This window comes from Crotalus tigris, unplaced genomic scaffold (genome assembly GCF_016545835.1).
Source record: "Crotalus tigris isolate CLP2741 ecotype Arizona unplaced genomic scaffold, ASM1654583v1 scf7180000019042.1166422, whole genome shotgun sequence".
Taxonomy (NCBI): domain Eukaryota; kingdom Metazoa; phylum Chordata; class Lepidosauria; order Squamata; family Viperidae; genus Crotalus; species Crotalus tigris.
Window position 1 is genome coordinate 88,407 of NW_024097339.1, and position 9,959 is coordinate 98,365.

The 9,959-nt window shown below is 42.7% G+C and overlaps 1 long non-coding RNA gene across 1 annotated transcript; it reads right to left on the reverse strand.

Moving 5' to 3' along the window:
* Window positions 1–3,063: 3,063 nt before the first annotated feature.
* Window positions 3,064–7,214, reverse strand: LOC120314998. Its single transcript, XR_005558580.1, has 2 exons — window positions 7,020–7,214; window positions 3,064–6,849 (listed from the first exon to the last, which is right to left on the reverse strand). It is a non-coding gene; the product is annotated as an uncharacterized LOC120314998 (long non-coding RNA).
* Between the last annotated feature and the right edge of the window lie 2,745 nt (window positions 7,215–9,959).

Sequence of the window (9,959 nt, forward strand, 5' to 3'; positions counted from 1 at the left end):
GTTGACGTTGACGGAAACTTGGGGAAAAGTGACCACATCATACTGGAATTTAATATAACGCAAACATTAGCAACAGAAAACAATCCAACCAGTGTCTTGAACTTCAAGAGAGCTCACTTTAACAAACTCAGAGAGAACCTAGGAAAGATCCTATGGATGAAAATCCTAAAGGGGAAAACAACCCAAGAAGCATGGGAAACTCTGAAAAATGTGCACAAAAGTCCAGACCAGCACAATACCACTGAAAAAGAAAAACAAGAAATTGAAGAAGAAAGCAGCATGGCTCCACAAAGATCTCTCTGACAAACTGAAAGACAAAAAGGATAAATACAAAAAAAAAATGGAAAGAGGGGCACATAACTAAGGCTGATTATAAGCAGACAGCCAGAACATGTAAAGATGAAGTCAGGAATGCAAAGGCTCAGAACGAACAAAGACTTGAAACAAAAATCATGGATAATAAAAAAAAGTTTCTTCCAACATATTAGCAACAACAAAAAGTCAAGGAAACTGTAGTGTTGTGGGAAAAACCACGATACTTACATCAGAAGACAAGACCACGAAGGGTTGGAGAAAACAGGTTTTTATTCGTGCACGATGGTTCAGAGTATTAGCATGACAAATTCTGAACCCTGAGTTACTCTGAGGGTGTCACTTTTATACAGCTTGCCGCCCACGCTTAACCTAATAGATGACTTCTTATCCACCTTCAACACACTAAAACAGAGAAGTTTATATCTTGAGGCTACACAAGGAAAAAGGAGAAGTTCACACAAACGGTTGTCTTACCACACCTTTCTGCACGGGTGCTATCTTACAACATCTGTGACTTTTAGTTGACACTGACACTTCTTGTAAAATGGTTTCTACATAGCATGAACACATCTCTATAATTATGACACACAGGTTATATGATTTAGGTTACATTTCACAGCCAAACTTAATATTATCTATTAACTATTATCAGCAACAAGCATTCCTATTAAGACATAGATATATTGAACTATTTCCTGCCCACCTCATTTCCTCCCCTTGAAACTTCACTAAAATCATGAGATTATTGAGGAGTTTCATACCTTGGAGGATAACATAAGGTAGCATATTCCCCTTCCTCTACAAGGGCCATGACCTGGGCTATGGCTCTTTTCTCAACGAGCATAGAGAGAGTCTTGGAAATGGTGCGAGTAGCAATAGGCAAAATACAAGGTAGAATTAGACAACCAAGGGCAATGATTCCCACGAGGGCGACGATGGCTTGCAAACCAGGCAGCTTGGGAAACCAAGATGTAAATACCTGGGTAAAGTCAAAACCTTTCCATTCTTGGTCAGCACTATGGGTAAGTTGCCTCACCTCAGTGGTCAACTGCTTAATGGCTTTTCCTGTCTCATCAATTTGCAAACAACAATTGGAAAGATTGAACCTGCCACAAACACCTCCTTCCTTTGCCAAGATGTAATCTAGGGCCAACTTATTCTGATATACTGCTCTTCGAATCTTATCAGTAGTATCAGACAATATATTGAGAGCCTTTAAGATAGGGGAGCAGAGTTCCCTCAAATTCAGTGGGCTCTGGGCTTTGACCAGGAGAGACCCATTTTACATAGTCCTGATCCCAATATCCCAAACAGATTAGATGTCCTACCGGCACAGTATGGTTTCTGAAGAAACAGTCCCTCCCAACCAGGTTAGTAGCCAAAGTCCACACAGCTCCTGAGAAGCGAGTCCGAGCTGTCACGTTTCCAGCATTAAACATGTTGTTATAAATTTCAGGGGTGGCCTCTAAAGCTTCCCATGGCCATTGCTCCCCCATGTCGATACCACCACATACAAAACAATTCTTTACAGTGAGTGTCTTTGCCACCTCCTCAGCCATTTCAATAAACAAATTAGTAGCTGTTGTACTTACAGGGAGGGGGTCATCTTCCAGTTTCTTCAGATTATCATATACAGACCAGCCTAAAGACCTAATTTGCCCATCATAGATTCGTTCTACTTGGACCGTGAGGTAGGTCTTAGGGTCTTCACCAGTCCCCTCAATACCAAAGCCATATAAACAAAGTGTATCCCTGTAGGAAGGTCCACAAAACATTCATCACAAGGAGGGACGTGGTCTGAAGGGTAAGGTTGTGGGTCCCCCAAGAGATATTCATCACCACTTACTCCCTTATGATCGCCCTCCCTTGTGGAAAGACCCTATCCCACAGAGGTTGATACAGGTTCTGGAGAACTTAAAGTGGGGGATGGGGTGACAGCCTTACTGATATTCAGATCATCGGGTTCAATTAGCCAGTCCTCAGGCACACCCTTAACCCCCTTCTCTTTGACTGTGATCCCTCTATACAGAAACAGAGAGTTAATTATAACAGTGATTAACAACAACATTACCACCACCCAAATTGTTGGGATGAGCCCTTTCCTAATACAGGCAGTTTCCCTCATCCTCTGGGTGGAATCCATAACCAATTAAAAAGACTTTTAAGACTAATGATGTGAACGCAGTTTCCAAGGTAGGGACCTGTTGTTGCCCGTGCGATGGGTGTTAGCTTCCGGAGTAACACCTGCAGGGGTTTGCTTCACCTCTCCCGTTCGCAGGGGTGCAGCGTCCGGGGTGTCACCAGAAGGGGAGAGGCTCCTTCTTCTACGATGCAGGGATAGTTTAAAGGGTTGAGTTGGGTTACTATTCACTTTCCATTGGGTGGGGGCTGCCAATTTAACCCTGGACCAATGGATCCACAATTTGATCTCAGCCACCTTAATAGCAAGGGGAGAACACATAACAACAGTATACAGCCCTTTTCCACTTTAGGCTTAAGACCTCCCTCTTCCAATCCTTTACCCAGACCTCCTGTCCCGGTGGTATATTATGTGTTAGTGTAACCAAGACATGGGGTCTTTGGGTTAGAACATATTGGTGTAGCCACTGGACTATAGTGTTAAGAGCCTGCAGCTGTTCTAATTTAACAGTATCTGCCACTTGTTCAGAGTTCTGGACACCTGGTTTGAGTAAGTTGGGGACTCTGCCATACAATAATTCAAAGGGAGACACGAGCAGCCCCCTTTGTGGGGCACACCTTACCACAACCAGGGCCATATTTAAAGCATCTGGCCACTTAAGCTGAGTCTCCTGACATATTTTTGCCAATTTTTCCTTAATGGTCTATGTATTCTCTCCACCCTTCCTCCTGATTGAGCATGGAAACTACAGTCAAGCTTCCATGTTATTCCTAGCATAGCTGCTATCCTTTGGGTGGCTCTATGGATAAATTCAGGACCATTATCTGAAGAGATTCTAGATGGCAACCCATACCTGGGAATAATAATATGAAGCAAGGCTTTTGCGACCTCAGTTGCTTTTTTCTTCTTCCTCTTTGTAGGGATGCAATCTAGCCATCTAGTGTATGTACATACTATGACTAGCATTGCTTTATAGGGACCTGAGCATGGCATGTCAGTAAAATCAATCATCAAGGAATCGAAGGGATAATTTCCTCTGGGCTGATGTTCTTGAGGCAGTTGGGGTCCTTGCCTTGGGTTGTTGGTGGAATAGATCTCACATCTAGCATAAACATTCGCTGCAATACTGTCTATTTTGTCAATATAAACCTCTCTCTTCAGGGCATTTGCCAGTGCCGCCTTTCCCAGGTGCAGTTGCTTATAAACCTGTTGCACTGCATCCCATGCCATATATCCTGGGATAGAGACTCGCTGGTCTGGCCAAATCCATCAACCATCTTCCTGCCTTGCTTCCAGCATCTCAGCTTTGTCCAAGTCTTCCTGAGAGTAGTTTGGTTTACCCTGGTCCTGTTCCTCAGGGGTCCACAAAGCTAGACAATTTGTATGCTCAGAAGGTGCCTTTAGTACAGCAATGTGAGCTTCCCTGTCTGCCTTATTATTTCCTAATTGAATATCTGATGCTCCCTTCTGATGGCCTTTGCAATGCATTACAGCTACTTCCTTAGGCTCCCCACACTATTCAGCAGACGCAATATCTGTGGTCCATATTTAACATCCTTTCCCCCTGAAGTTATAAGTCCTCTTACTTTGTATAAGGCTCCATGGACTTGCACTGTTAGGAATGCATACTTAGAGTCTGTGTAATATTAATGCACTTTCCTTTTGCCAACTCCAAAGCTCTAGTTAATGCATGCAGGTCAGCTAGCTGAGCATTTGTACCGGGCGGAAGTTGCTCAGCTTCCCATACTTCCTCCAAAATCACCACAGCACATCCTGCCTTTCAAATGTCTTCTTGCATAAAACTAGTTCTACCCGTGTATATTGTAAAGTCTGGATCAAGCAGGGGGACATCTCTCATGTCTGAGCGGCTAGTGTAAGTTTCTTCGATAGCTTGTATGCAACTACGTGTGGTTTCCAAGTCTGATTCAGGCAACAGCGTGGCTGGATTCAGTGAGTTTGATTAAATTAATATAATCATTGGATTATGTATTATTAGAGCTTGATATTTCAGCATGCATGGGTTGGTTAGCCACAAATGTCCTTTTGCTCCTAAGACAGCTTTAAGAGCATGGGGTGTGTAGATATCTAACTTTTGTCCAAAAGTCAACTTGTTAGCTTCAAGCCGGCCATCCTCTGGCTACATTGTCAAGCTGTTTAGACAGATAAGTGACCGGGTGATGCCAGGTTCCTGTTTTCTGGGTGAGAACTCCTACTGCCACATTTTGCTTTGTATCTACAAACAGTTGAAATAACTTGTCCAAGTCTGGTATACCTAAACTAGGGGCGCACATTAGAGCCTCCTTGAGAGCGGTGAAGCTGTTATTTTCTTGCTGTTCCTATCGCAATGGTTCTTTATCTCCCATCCTCTGTGGCCTCATATAGGGATCTTGCTATTAAACTAAAGGTAGGGATCCATATTCGGCAGAAGCCAGCAGCAACTAAAAAATCCTCTTAACTCTTTCCTATTCTTCAGTACAGGCAGCTGGCAGATAGTGGACGATGCTTTGCAAAACCGGGGGGGGGTTGTCCTCTGCCCACAGGTGTGGCATATTGAACTCTTTCCACTTTGTATTTGCTTCTACTGCTTGTGCCAGCATCACCATTCTCCATTCCTCTGCATGGGGTACTTCCATCATCACCTTTCCATAGTTTATGGCCATTGTGCCATCTTCTTCAAAGGAGATCTGCACCCTTAGTTTACAAAGCAGATCCCTTACCAATAAAAGAATTGGCATATATTCAAACTGAAGGGTTATAGTTTTTCCTCCCCTAGTGCAACTTAAGGGCTCCAAAAAGGGTCTCTGCAATATTTTTCCTGTTGCTCCTTGTATGTTGATAGAGTGAGGGGAGGCTTGGCTTAGGGGTTGGGTTAGGACTGATCGGGTGGCTCCAGTATTCACAAGGAAGGGAATAGGTTTGCCTCCTACTGTTATACTGACCACAGGTTCTGGGAGGCGGGCTGAACCCAGTCGGTCTCAGTCCCATTCCTCTGCTTCTGCCAGGCCTATGAGGGGAGTCCTTGAAAATCCTCTTCTTCTTTCTCTCCCTCCCTGGCTTCTCCTTGGGCCACCTCTGTAGCTCTTCGCAAACCTACCTCTTCCCCCTCCTTTTTCTTCCTCCTTTTCTCTTTCTGGACATTCACCCTTCCAGTGTCCTTCCTTCTTACATATGGCACACTGGTTTTGTCCTAACACCCTTCCCCGTCCTCTACCTCTGCCACCTCCCCTTGACACCCCCATCATAGCAGCTGCCAGCAATTCAGCTTTCCTTTGCATTTTCTGATCCTTTTTCTTTTCCTCCTCCTTCTCTCTATTCACAAAAGTCTTTCGGACACTTGATTTGTTTTTTGCACTAAATGGGCCATAATGAAATTTCTAAACAAGAAGGTCTGATGTAATAAAAGGCATATGTTGGAATAGAGGAGCTGTGGCTGTTTCTGCTGGATCGTCCTTACTGACAACCAATTGATCTACTTGTCTAAGGGGAGCATTCAAAGATGCTTCCTCAGTCTTTGTCCTCGTTTGTTCAGCTGTCAGTCCTCCCACTTCTCTGTCTTCTATTTGCAGTCCCATCCGTTCCTCTTCTGCCTTGGACCCTCTCAGCACCTCTTGCTGAAGGTCCAGTTTGGGTCCTTTGATCCTGGACATCTGGTTGGATTATGGCTTGTCCCCAACTTTTTCTATCTTTAAACTTTTTAACATAGGGGACAGTTTTGCATTTCTGAATCCATGGTGGAGGTCTTTGCAACAAGCCGAGCCACACATCAATATAGGGTGCCTGGTCTGGGTGCCCTAACATGGGATTGAACACTAACTAATGTACTTTTAGAGCAATGAATGGATCTAGTGTCCCTGTGCTTGGCCAGCCTATGTTAAAGCTGGGCCAATCTACCTCACAGAAGATCCTCAACTTATGCCTGCTCCACTTAATACCACAATCCTGATCCTCATAAGCAGACTTAAAATGCTTTAACATACACCCCAATGGAGTAAGGAGTACACTTTCACCACCCCCCCATGAGCCTCCCAGGGCACCAGACAAGACAAATGAGGAAAGGGGATGAGAGGAAGGTAAGGGGTCCTTCCACTCGGGATTACACTGAGGGTTTCACTTATACGCGCTAGACCCAGGGAGCCGGAAACTCAACGGTCACCGATGGGAAGTTCGAGCGCCACTCACTCACTGCAAACACACACAACAATCCTCCCACCTTATTCCAAAGAGAGGGTGATCAGTCCTCTCCTCCGTCCCTGCTTACAGGGAGGGATTCCTTATTTCCCTTTCAATACTTGCCTGCAGGCGAATCATTTGTCCTCTAGCCGGCTGGAAAGTTGCCTGGTCTCCTTACCCTTCATCAGTGGTTCTTGGAGTGGCCGACCGCCAATGCTGGAGCCCTGTGTCACAGGGAAGTCCCTCGGAATAAAAGGTCCGATGGCGCCTGGGATGTTCCCCCTAACACTACAGGCCCCTGGCATCAGGGTGTGCCCTCCAGAGAGCCCCAAGACTCCTTGCCGTCCTGCCGCGGTCGCCAGATAATTGTTGTGGGAAAAACCACGATACTTACATCAGAAGACAAGACCACGAAGGGTTGGAGAAAACAGGTTTTTATTCGTGCACGATGGTTCAGAGTATTAGCATGACAAATTCTGAACCCTGAGTTACTCTGAGGGTGTCACTTTTATACAGCTTGCCGCCCACGCTTAACCTAATAGATGACTTCTTATCCACCTTTAACACACTAAAACAGAGAAGTTTATATCTTGAGGCTACACAAGGAAAAAGGAGAAGTTCACACAAACGGTTGTCTTACCACACCTTTCTGCACGGGTGCTATCTTACAACATCTGTGACTTTTAGTTGACACTGACACTTCTTGTAAAATGGTTTCTACATAGCATGAACACATCTCTATAATTATGACACACAGGTTATATGATTTAGGTTACATTTCACAGCCAAACTTAATATTATCTATTAACTATTATCAGCAACAAGCATTCCTATTAAGACATAGATATATTGAACTATTTCCTGCCCACCTCAGTAGGTCTACTAAAGAGAGAAGATACCAAGGAAATAACAGGCCACAGGGAGAAAGCAGAGCTGCTTAACTCATACTTTGCATCAGTCTTCACACAAAAATAAACTATAGGCCAACATACCCTCCCCCCCCCAAAAAAACCCTGCAAAAGTTAGAACCAAAAATTAAAATAAACAAAAATTAAAATAAACAAGAACACCTATCCAACCTTGATGAATATAAATCAATGGGGCCTGACAGATTACATCCCAGAGTTCTGAATGAGCTGGCAGATGTTATCTCAGAACCATTACATCACATCTTTCATAAATCCTGGAGCACTGGGGAAGTACCTGAGGATTGGAAAAGGGCTGATGTGGTTCCCAACTTCAAGAAAGAAAAAAAATGGACCCAGGAAACTACAGACCAGTCAGTCTAACATCAACACCTGGGAAGATCTTAGAAAAGATAATCAAAAAACAGATCTGCAAACAACTAGAAGCAAACAAAGTTATAACTAGTAGCCAGCATGGGTTTGTTAAAGTCAGATCACGCCAAACCAATCTTATTTCATTCTTCAACAAAGTAACTAAACTAATAGAGCAGCAAAATGCTGTGGACATAATATACTTAAATTTCAGTAAGGCATTTGTTCAAGTAGACGACAACCTACTATTTGGTAAGCTGGGAAAAGGTGGAATAGACAACATCACTACCAGATGGATCTGTAGCTGGCTGCCAAACCATAGTCAATGAGTAGTCCTCAATGGCACTACATCCACATGGAGAGAAGTAAGCAATGGGGTACCACAAGGTTCTGTCTTAGGCCCAGTACTCTTCAATATCTTCATCAATGACTTAGATGAGGGAATTGAAGAGGAACTCATCAAATTTGCAGATGATACCAAACTGGCAGGAGTAGCCAACACCCCAGAAAACAAACTCAGGATCCAAAAAGATCTTGACAAACTTGAACAATGGGCCCTATCCAAAAAAATGAGTTTCAATGTGGAGAAAAGCAAAGTTTTACATTTAGGTAGGAAAAATCAAAGGTACAAGTAAAGATTGCACAAGACCTAGCTTAAAAACAGTAACTTTGAGAGGGATCTTGGAGTCCTAATGGATGATCACTTAACCATGAACCAGCAGTGTGCAGCAGCAGCCAAAAAAGTTAATAAAATCCTGGGTTGTATAAACAGAGGCATAGGCTCAAGATCATGTGAGGTATTAGTACTGCTTTATAAAACCCTAGTAAGACCACACCTGGAATACTGCAGCCAATTTTGGTCACCATCCTACAAAAAAGATATTGAGAGTTTGGAAAAAAATCAGAGAAGAGCAACTAAGATGATCAACGGTCTGGAGACTAAAACATATGAAGAACGGCTGCAGGACTTGGGTTTGGCTAGTCTAAAGAAAAGAAGAAATAAGGGAGGCATGAGTATTTGAGGGGCTGCCCCAAAGAAGAGGAGTCACATTATTCACCAAAGTACCAGAGGGCAGGACAAGAAACAATGTTTGGAAACTAATCAAAGAGAAACTTCTTGGCAGTGAGGACAATCAACCAGTGGAACAGCTTGCCCCCCAAAATAGTGGGCACTCCATGACTGGAGATTTTTAAGAAGAGACTAGACAATCACTTGTCTGAGATGGTATAGGTTATCCTGCTTGAGTGGGGGGGCTGGACTAGAAGACCTCCAAGGTCCCTTCCAGCTCTATTCTATTCTATTCTATTCTATTCTATTCTATTCTATTCTATTCTATTCTATTCTATTCTATTCTGAAAGTATTTTACACTTTTTATAAAAAAAGAATATATCCAGTGTTCTTTTAAAAGTGTTTCATATAATTTTTAAATACTTTTTATACTTTTTTGCATACTTTTTTGATCACATTCAGAAATTGCTTATTAACTGCTTTTTGGCTATTTGATAATTTTGGATCACCAAGTTTTTACAACACTGGATAGTTTCCATCAATCTTTAGCAAAATAAATTTTAAATATAAGTTAAAATAAAACTATTTTTAATAATCAGCAAAAGTCTTTTTTTTTTGCATCTTCTATTTATTCCTTTTTTGTATGTGTCTATATATTTTTATTGTTTTAATTGTAATCTTCAATATAAAAAAGGAATATTTAATAGGGAAAATATGCATACTTAGGGAATAAGTGTACCAATGGTAGTAAATTAATATACCGTATATGCCGGCGTATTTGGTGACCCGGCGTATAAGATGACCCCCGTCTTTATCGCCGAACCGCATTCCTAGAACGTCGTCTTATATGCCGGAAACTACCAGTATTTCCAGCATATAAGACGACTCAGCGTATAAGACGACCCCCGTCTTTGGCGCCGAGTTTAGCGCTTCCGGAAGTCGTCTTATACGCCGGCATATACGGTAATTGTTAATTAAATTTAAATCACATTCTACTTTTTAATTGGCCTAACCACTTTTTGTCATGATCCTGCTCATTTTTTAAAT